This window comes from Kryptolebias marmoratus, linkage group LG16 (genome assembly GCF_001649575.2).
Source record: "Kryptolebias marmoratus isolate JLee-2015 linkage group LG16, ASM164957v2, whole genome shotgun sequence".
NCBI classification, from domain to species: domain Eukaryota; kingdom Metazoa; phylum Chordata; class Actinopteri; order Cyprinodontiformes; family Rivulidae; genus Kryptolebias; species Kryptolebias marmoratus.
The window spans coordinates 18,222,481-18,233,204 of NC_051445.1; the positions used below are offsets into that span (position 1 = coordinate 18,222,481).

At 38.2% G+C, this 10,724-nt stretch overlaps 1 long non-coding RNA gene across 1 annotated transcript; it reads left to right on the forward strand.

Annotated features, from left to right (window-relative positions):
* The first annotated feature begins 4,846 nt into the window (after window positions 1-4,846).
* LOC119617763 lies at window positions 4,847-7,855 on the forward strand. The gene is made up of 3 exons (XR_005234167.1): window positions 4,847-5,954; window positions 6,032-6,233; window positions 6,326-7,855. It is a non-coding gene; the product is annotated as an uncharacterized LOC119617763 (long non-coding RNA).
* The last annotated feature ends 2,869 nt before the right edge of the window (window positions 7,856-10,724 follow it).

Consider the following 10,724-nt stretch of genomic DNA (forward strand, 5'->3'; position numbering starts at 1 on the left):
CTCTAAAGACCCTGCATATTCCTTGCATCTTTTCCCATGTATTTAATTTGGTCAATGTTGAGATTCAGGAACATCACATTAAGTTGACCACCACTTAGTGCAGTTCCACACGGCCAGGCATTAAGAGTAATATCATCTGAATGGGCTCTGTGTAGTGGCTGAAAGTGATTAAAAATATTCCTATAATGTAATGTCATTTAGGCTCACACTGGGAAAAAAGAAAAAAAAACTGTGTGAAATTGTGCAGATAATCAGTTAAATCTCGCAACATGAAAAGCTAATTGCTCCAGAAATTAGCTGTACCTGAGGTCCATTTGTTTGGTCATGCCTAGTTTCATATATCGCAATGAGTGGATATTAGCACCAATTAGAGGCGGGTCAGAGTTCTTGAAGGTCGGACGTTAATGTGTGGGATCATTGAAATGCTAATTATAAACAGATTAGAAAGTTATGGTGCTTTATAGGGGGTTATTTGGTAATTTGAGCACTGTTTTCATTGTATAATAATGGATTATCCTTCCATGTAATACAGCTCTTGCTTTTCTATTTCATTTTTAATTGATTTTTTTTCTCCCTGCACATTTTTATATGCAGTTTATTTTTGAAGCAACTGGATATTTCCATGACCACATAGGACAATACAGTAAGCATAAAGTCCTTTAACTTTATTTCTTTTTTTTTGTAAATTGCTAATAAAATTGTTACTTGTGTTCAGTTTGGAAAACTAACAAATAGATAAGGTAATATAAACCAAAACAAACAAAAAATACAATCAACCAAATATTTGCATTGTTTTCCATAGTTATCTGCAACTTCAATTATTATTCTGACCTAGTTTTCAGTGTTGCTGGTGTTGATTCTTGTAATAGCAACACTGGTGTTACTCAACTGCCACCTTAGTGGAAACCCACAGTGGCCCTTCTAACTCAATTCTCTCCCTCTCACCTGCCCTCCTTGTCAGCTCTCCAGCTCTTCTTATCTGTAAAGGAACTTCCCATTTGTGGCTAACTGAAAACCGTTTATTCACTGCTTCACCCAAAGCCCTGCTATTAGAGCAGAGGAAACCACACTGTGTCATGTCTGTCTTCCTATGTCTACTCTGTGTTTCCATGTGCACATCCAAACACACACACGCACACACACATCGTATACTGTGTGAAGCCATCTTCTGGGGTCAGAAACATCCTTTGACCTCATTTTTGATTTTTTTTTTATAAAATGCTTGTCAAACACACATAAAAAAATACTTTGAGTTCATTTAATTGTTTTGCAAAACTTGTTTTGCTGCAAAGAACCCTTTTGTAAGAGAACAAAAGACTGGACAGCTTCTCTTGAAAATAAAATAAGCATGAAACCAAGCATTGAAACCAGCTTAAATGTTGCTTATAGAAAATGGCTATTTGGCAAAAGATTTTATAAAATAGACAACCATTTAAAGAAAAATAATTTAAGAAGTTGTAATAAATCCTAGCCTTCCTTTTGTATTGAATATTTCTCTAAATTTAGACCACTTTTAGCACAAGCAGTTTAGTTTGATTTCTTCAATTATGTTGTATTTACAACACAAGCAACAATCAGTAAAAACATACAAAGTCTGTAAATCCTGCTAAAATCACAAAGAACATCAGCTTTTAACATCAAGTTTTCACTCATCCCTCTTTTAGCCATGGATACATTCAGCTAAAACAATTTTGTCCTTATAACTTTATTTTTTAAAGCATTTCATCACACACAACCAAAATTACATAAGACATAAAACTCTGGTCTGAAAATCATGCAAAAAACTAGAAAAATAAAGAAATCAACTGGAGTTATTTATTAAGTTATTTTTTTATTGCCAATCTCAGGTAAATGTGAACATCTATAAGGTGCCTAAAGTAGGGTGAAGTTGTCTACAAAACTTTCACCTTTAGACCATACATCCATTTATTTTCTTTACCTGCTTCTCCGTTCAGGGTCACGGGGAGCTGGTACCTATCTCCAGCCATCACTGTGCGAGAAGCGGGGGACATGCTGGACAGGTCGCAAGCTCATTAAAGGCCTTTTAGACTACATTCAGTCAAATTTTAGCCAATATATCTATGACCAATAAGAATGTTGTGTAGAAAAAATAATCATAACAACACCAGTGAAATGTCCTTGCCTCTATGCTATTTAAAAATTGTCCAAATTGCCTTAACTTTAAGTTTGGAGCAATTTGTAAGTCTTAACTTCTCAATAGTACCAAAATAAATACCATGTCTTTATTGCACAACTTGTTTGGAGAAAAGCAAAACTAACTGGACAAATCAAGTGATGTAAACAACATCCGATGTCAGCAAATATATTCCTTCCCATTTAAGATATGTCCCACCACAGACACTACAAAGATATGTGGATTGGCTCCAGACTAAAATTTATTCTTCTTTATTTCCTTCAACTATCTTCTCTTCTGTTACACTCTCTCTGTCTAAGACATGTTGTGAAGAAGAGGCAAGATGTCTTAAGGGGCTTGGGCTGACTCAGCAGATCAGAAGGGGGGAGGGCACCTCTGTTAGCTTGGAGGCTTTCTGTGTACATGTGTGTGCATGCGGTTTGTGTGTGCTCATGTCAGGTGGTACCATGGCTGTTTTTTTATTTTTTTTAGTTGTTGTGAATGTATCTGTGGTCTATAGCCGCAGGGTTCAAGCCATGATGAAATTGTCATCAGAACATGAAAGCATCCAAACATCAAACAGGACCTTTAATTGTGAGTGTGTCTGGAGAAGTATTTGTTGGTATCATTGGTATCAAGGTCTACCTTTTTGCCTTGGTGCCACTGTTACTGAGCAACTCAAGCTTGTTAGAATTAATTTTACATAATTCTGTATCTGTGCATGTGTGTGTGTGTTTTCTATATGCAACATGCTTAAGGCATCCATTTTCTGCCTATTTTTACTCCTAATTTTCCCCATCAGTCTGCCTTTACAGTATATATTTACATTTATGTATATTTATATAGACATTTGTCTGCTTGTCAGTCTGACTGTGACAAAGACAGACAAGCCTGTGCATCTCTGATCATACCCCTCCCACAACCACCCACCCACCCACCCACCTACCTACTAGTTCTGCCGAGGCGAGATTAAACAACAAAGTGGCTCGATTAATCCATTTGAAGTGATGTGGCATTAGGGCTTGGAAGGAGATGGGCTTACAAACACACAGTGCCGCAGCTGTGTGGGCTGCAGATAGAGAGCAGGCAGGGAGGGTTGGTGGAAGGGTAGTGAAATTAATTGACCTCCATGGTAGCAATTAAAAACAAAGAGGGGCGAAAACAAAACAAAACATGGGCTTGTGCCAGTGAAACAACATGCAACTGCTTGAAGGAAAAGAGATGGGAAGAGAAATGGAGATAAGTCTAAAGTGTGGTTGTATAATGTGTGACTGCTGAAATGATGTATTCAAAACATAAAATAGTCGGAACCACTAAACCTTATTTATGTTATATCTCTGCATTTGAAGTTAAGGAGTACTCTCTATGTTGTCTTTATCTCTTTGGGCTTCTACTTACCAAACATCTCCCTCTGTAAAGGCACTCAAACTGAGGTACAGAAGGCCTCCCACATATCCAGCTTGTTGTTTCTTGTGTAAATGATGTTGTGAGTTCAAGCATTTGTTTATTCTTAATCCTAACTTTATCCTCTCTGATATAAACCTAGTGATTTTTTTGGCAGCAGGGCCAGCAGCGCAGCAGAGGCATGCCAGTGGCAGAGTCTGTCTTTGATCCTTCATCTCAGCCACACACCTGAGTGATGATGGCTGTACTTGTAGCATTATCCCTCTGTACTCCAAGTCTTTCATTACGCACCCCTCGCATGAATGCTGTCATTGATGGCCAGTGGAAACACCCATGTTTAATTTGCTTACAGGCATTTAGAGGAGATCATTTTATGAGCTGTTGTCTTGTCTTGCAAAGATGAGCAGTGATTGGGGCTCCAAGGGGGTTTTCAAACTCTTTAATAGCTTATGTTTGGTAAGCAAGTATCCTGTTTGCACAGAACACATAAATGAATACAATATCCTCTGAGTTTTACTTTGTTGTGTGTCTTGTTGCTTTACATATCCACTCTGAATATAAACTGGCTGTCTGAATTTTCTCTTTTCTTTTCTTTTTCACAGAATAATAGCGAGCTGCAAATAATATTAAAACAAAATACTTTTTATAGTGCGTGGAAGTAGTTTACATATAAAAGTTGTCAAATGTCAAAAGGAAGCGTTTTAGAAAAAGATTTATTTATTTTTATAATGTTTACACTGGATGCTCTGCATCCATCTACCCATTATCTTTTACCTACTTTTCCTTTCTGGGTCGCAGGGGGGCTGGCGCCTATCTTCAGCAGTGATTGTGCAAGAAGTGGGGGACACTCTGAACAGATTGCAAGTCCATCACAGGGCCACATAAAAACAAATGAGACAAACAACTCTTCACACTCTCACTCACACCTAGGGACAATGCCAGTAAAACTAACGGTCATGTTTTTGGTTTGTGGGAGAAAACCAGAGTACCCTGAGAAAACTCATGTGTGCACAGGGAGAACAGGCAAACTCCAAACAGAAAGGCTGGGAGGCGAACCTGAGTCATTCTTGCTATGAGGCAACAGCTCTAACAACTACTGCGTTTAGAACACAGCAAATTCAGAAAACTTTATTGAGCAATCCTGATGCTGCTTTAGATCTTAGTACTTGCCAAGTATTTCTTTTTTCCCTGTTGAATTTTACATCCTCAAGATGCTTACCTGGCTCCTCAAAATACTCTATACGCCCACCCCTGGCAGGACTCCCTAGGACCGTGTCACGACGCAGCTACATTCTAGAAGATCATACAATCCTAGCACAATGCTACAAACACAGGTATCATGGCTGATGTTTCCATGACCTTTACGCAATTCTGGTCACAGTCTAGACATAAGGCCAGCGTGTCCAGTCCTGATTTAAATTCTTGTCTTTAAGCCACACCAATGCATGCAGGTCTCATATTACGGATAAGCTGCCAGTATGCTTCATCCAGGACCTGAATATGCTGCCACCACAATGATAGACCACCACAACCCTGCTATGGAAGTGTTCAGCATGCTCAAATCCTCCACAACCTATCCTGACCTAACATGTGTTTCTAATACTCACCTAAAGACTTCATCAATACCCTGCAAATCTCCTCATGCACTATTTTCTCAAAAAAGAAGTGTTCCTTTCTGCTTATGGTTTTACCTTGTGGCCTTTTGTGTTTGTTGTGTGTTTGGTGCCACACATGGATATTTTATTGTAAGTGCACAAATGTCACATGCTCACAAAAATCTGGGCTGCACACTGGTCTACTGCGAGACCAGAGAGATTCTAGCAAACAAATAAAAATAACAAAATTTACATCATACAGGCTTCACAGTCTCAAGTCTCAAACAGTCATAGAACCATGAATTTAGCCTTAGATTTAAATAGCTGACTAAAACTATGTCTGTAAACATGAGCTAAAACTATTTGCAAACTTTTCAGTTACATTTTTTAAATATTTTAATATTAAATCTTCCTTCATATTACAACCAGGTGAGATGAAGTATAACACTTTTGGTAGTTATTTGGGGGTTTACTAGAGAACCAGTAAGCCATTTTTTATTTAATATTACAAGTTCAGCTCATACTGCAAGACATATTGCTTTAAGAAAGTAAAAGTTTCAAGCCAAGTCAATTTCTATGTTAAAATAACCTGATGATAAAAACAATTGTTTGACTTTCTTATGTTATATCTGTGGTGAGGGTGGTTTTTCTGGGGTTTGTGTTTGTGTTGTGAGTACTTCCTGGTAGGCGTGGCCAGATGACTGATTGACGTCTCGTCAACTCTCCCTCCTCACCTGCAAGTGATCTGACTAATGGCAAGGACAGGTGGATTTAAGGAGGTGGCAGAGACCAGACCAGCGCTGGAGCATTACCTGCTTGTGGTAAAGTTGCTGAGCCTCTGTACAAATAAGATTTGTTATTCCGAGTTTGACTAACTCTGTCTCGCTGTGTGCCTCAGGAATTACCTTCTGCCTCGTGGATCCAGTCTGGTTTTCGTTTTTCCTGAGACCTCTGCTAACGCTCATACTCCTGCCTCCCGTGCCTGTCTGTCTGCTTCACTATACCCTCTGGAAGGAATACTCACCACTGGAAGGATTCTCACCCTGGAACCCGAACTCACCACTGCTTGCTTCTCCAAGTGTTGGACCCGCCGCCCTGTCGTAAGGACTTTTAAATTCCAACCATTACTTGCCCTTCGTAGGTTCCTCGTGTTTTCACTCCGCCATACTTACCGTGTGTTTCGCTTTTTCAGATCCCAACGTTCATCCTGTAAATTATTTTTCCTGCACTGTAAATGAATCACTTCCCGGTACACTCCTAGTTTCCTGTGTCTGTTTGCTGCCGGACTGCTCCAAAAATCTTCCCTGGTTTATGACAATATGAATGATGAAGACTGAGAGTAAATTTCACATGTAGGTGTGTAAACCTGGCCAACATCTGTTTCATATTTACATTCTTAATAGTGCTAAACCAGGCTTATATTACATGTCTTGACTTCTCAGCTGACTGAAAAGAGAAATATGTAGAGACCGTTTGCTTCTGTTTCCTCCCATTTAAGATAATGTCATTTTGAAATTCTCACATTGAAATATGGAGAATTGCAGCATTCTCCCATAACAGTTTAAACATTTTTCATTTTTTATGCCCTGTAATCCATCTCAATTGGAGCACCAGGGTATTATATTACAGACATATGTCTTTAATCTACTCTCTGCTGAGAGGAGGAAATTGGATTTATGATGGACAAAATACTGCAGGGAATAAAATATTCACCAGAAACTTGTACAGATTTGTTCACTTGTTACTGAGTGTCATACTGCAAGTGTTTTGTCTCCTAAAGTGCTATGTCCATGGAGTCTCATTTTTCTGTGGGATTTGTGGATTAGAAACATTTTAAAGTGGTAGTTCTGATCTTTTGAAGTGGCATCTTTGGAAAGGTTACAAACAAGTAATATCTTACATGTTGTAGCTCTTGGAATAGCCTCAGTTTGGAGAAATACAATTTAATTTTGACTTGCAAGCAAAAGTGTAGCCCGAGCAGGTCAAGAAAAAAAGTAGATTGGTGCAATCTTAAAACTTCTCCAATTTGAAAAGATTTTTTGTGGTTTGTGAGAATGCTATTGTGTAGACCTAAACAATGTAAGTATAGCATTGCACAGGTATTCTGCATAGGATATTTCTGCAAGAAGTGATCCATATTATGCTAGAAGTTTAGAGGCTGCTGCTATTTAAGCTTGAAAACAACTATAGAAACTGATGTAAAAATGCACAGCAGTGTTTGCATCAACCACTATGAAAGTTTTGAGATTAGAGTTGCTTGAACACAGCAACATTCTTATTTGGTCTTGGCCTAACTTAGAGTAGCCATTAGCTTGTCAATCTGGTCAGAATTAAACTGTATTTCTTCAAAACTGAAGTTGTTCAAAGAGCAATCTACTACAGGGAAGATATTAATTGTCCATATGCTTTTCACAAAACCACACTTCAAAATATCTTTAGGTAGTGGAAACAGGCCAGTGTATCACTTTTCTGTTTCTCAAGTTGTACAATTTAAGTAGAGGGAAATGTTAACATATCACTTTAGCTTATAATATTATCTTACACAGAAAATTACATTAAAAAATAGATTAAATGACAAGATGCATTCTTTTTATCCATTTATCATTTTTGTGTTTGTCTGTCTGAAATTTGTGTACAAATATCACAGCCAAATACAAATTTAGTTCTATGTTTAACTGGTAAGGTTCCCTCTTTGTGAAACAAAACCCCTTACTTTTCATGAGCAAGCACTGTTTTAAGGAAGCAAATGGTGCGTGTGAGCATTTATTATTTCAACACTTAATAACAGACAATCCTAATAGGTCCCGGGTGAATGCCATGTTTGATTGTGTGTGAATGGGTGGGGATATGCAATGGGTAACCGACAACAGGAAAAGCGAATAAAAAAAAAAAAAATAAAATTAAAAAGGGTTAATTTGGTTTGGCTCAGGTGAGGTAATTATTCCTTTCCTCCACTTCACTGCACACCCATAATGATTATTAACAAGCTTAAAGTACTTGAGGAGCACTGGGAGCTGGTGGCTAACAACACAAGGCCCAGAAAAAGAGGGAGGGCAGGGAAGGAAGGATGGATGGCAGGATGGAGGGAGAGAATAAGGAGGATGGGGAATCATTATGCTAATGCAGCGAGCCTTAATCACACATTGCCCATGATAATCTGCTGGGAGGAACTCAGGTTAGCTGGGTCACTGGTTTGTGCCAAAACAGACACTCATTTTTCCATGTGTGTTTTCTTCATCACTCATTACCAAAATTTTGCCATTTGAAACTTTTATTTCTTCCTTCTTATCATTTCTGTTTTTACCACTGTGTGTAAGTAATTTGGGATTTTGTGTTGCAGAGTGTATACAGCAAGTATACAACTGTGTCTAAAGTAATCCCAGCTCTACACACACCTGCCTCCCATTTGTAATAAGCTCACCTGTGTTCAATCTGTAATCACCCTTCCCAGTACATATACTTCTGATGTTCTTTGTTTTTACATTTTTTTTTGTCAGATTGTCTTTGTTTTCATGTATCTTGTTATTACACAATTTTTTTTTTTTCCTTTTACTTTCATTTTGTTATTAAAGTTATTGCTGAAGTTTCAAAGCTTACACATTGTAGCTGCATTTTGATCCATTTAATCACCAGTTTTATGGTAGAAAATGTTTAATTAAATCCTACCTATTTAAATAATAATTCAAAGCTACTGTAATTTTTAACTTCCATTGGAGGAATAACCTGGTGGAGTAGCCAACTTTGTGTTAAGCTGTATTAACTTCATTGTTCTTGACTGTGGCAAAAATGTGACCTGAAAACAAACAAACAAATAAACAAAAAACATCTTGCTATTAGTTGGTAGCCTATTAACAAGGGAGCTCTCCAGTTTCTAGAGCGATTTTAAAACTGTCTCATATGTGTGAAAACAAAGTTGAACCGTAAAAATGATGGAAATGTTTAACTATAATTTAATCAATTTACAAAACCTTTTTGTGTCTAACTTGCAGTTGAGTAAGCTTGAAACTAAATTTTTGTTTCTTCAATCCATTGTCCGAAATGGTTATTTGTTTAAACTAGCCATCCTTTTTGTTCTGCCAGAACTGTGTTATAAACACACACACACAACAAACACACAAAAACCACATTGGCATTGCTTGGCCGCATTACAGACACTAAAACTTTTTTTACAATTGGAACTAACTTTTTATTTAATCCTCATTATTTCAAACTTTGTTAAATTATATTAATAATAATAATCCCACATGTTGTCTGAACACAAAAACCATAAGCTTAGCAACACAGGTTTTCAAATCTCTGAATGGAATCCCACATTTCCAGACGGCACAAGCAGATCCTACGGTTCACCTAATCTGCCTCCATGTGCTTCCCCTCTTTTTCTCTCACTGGACGGGTATTTCTTGGACATCTGTTCTTGGCAAGCAAAGCAGCAGCTCTAGTACTGCACCCGGTCCCTGGAGGACAAGAAGGGATGTAGGCATAGTGGTTGGAGGGAGGGAAGGGAAGATGGAGAGAAAACAAAGTAAAAAAAGAGAGTGAAAAGGGTAAAGAAGATGAGAAAAAAAAAACTCACACCATGCACACAAAACCACACAGCAGTGAAAGCTGAAAGAGAGCAATATGGTAGTGGTGAGGCAGGTTTTGAGTAAGTCTGTTAGCGGTAATTGGGAGAGGGGGATTACCACATGGGACCAGCCCTCGAGGTCTCGCAGCAGCACTGGGCAGGCTGTCAGGGCCAAGAACAGGGGTTACAAGCATTGGGATGATTGAGATTTGTGCAGTTTTCCAGAGAAAAATGTTTCTGGTAGATGAGTGGAGAGAAAATTAACATTAATAGCATGTGACACTCAACTCCTTACTGGAACTATTATAGAGTAGAACACACAGGACTCTAAAAACTACTTGGTATGTATGTCTAACCTTAGCTTTACTGAGGAGATACTTTTCTCTCAGAAAATGTCAGAATTTAACAAGACACTACTTTTTTTAGTCTGGTTGTCCCAGCCATGTTACCCATCAGTCTCATCCTTATTTGCTGTTTGTATTTGAACAAAATAATCTTCACACCTTTTTTTTCCCCGAAAAGCAATCTGAAACTAAGTAAAACAGTCAGCAGTCAAGAATGCTGAACGGTAGAGGGTTCAAAGACGATTTTTTAAACAATTACAGATGGCAGTTTGGAGTGAGAGGAAGGCCGAAAGACAGACTGAGAGGTTGTCGAATCATCTGCACATATAATTGACAGGGAGATCAGCAAAGGGAGTGAAACTGGGTGAGCCATATCTTGACAGGTTTCAGGTTAAAATGATTAATTACCTCCAAGGTTTCCGTGGGCCTGGCAACTTCCTCTGCTTACTGTGGTGTTGTGTGCTGCAGTGGCCCGGGGTCTAGGGCCTAAGGTGATGCTGTCACAGTTGCTTCTTTTTCTGAAATCATAGGAATAAAATCTGTCTTTATTTGGTTTTCTCTGTCCATCTTCCTGTCTTCCTTGTCATCCCTTTTGAAGCATTTTTGTTTTTTTTATCTGTATTTTTACTCCACCAAACTTATCAAGGTGAACACAATTAAAAAAAAAATCTTCAATTAATTAG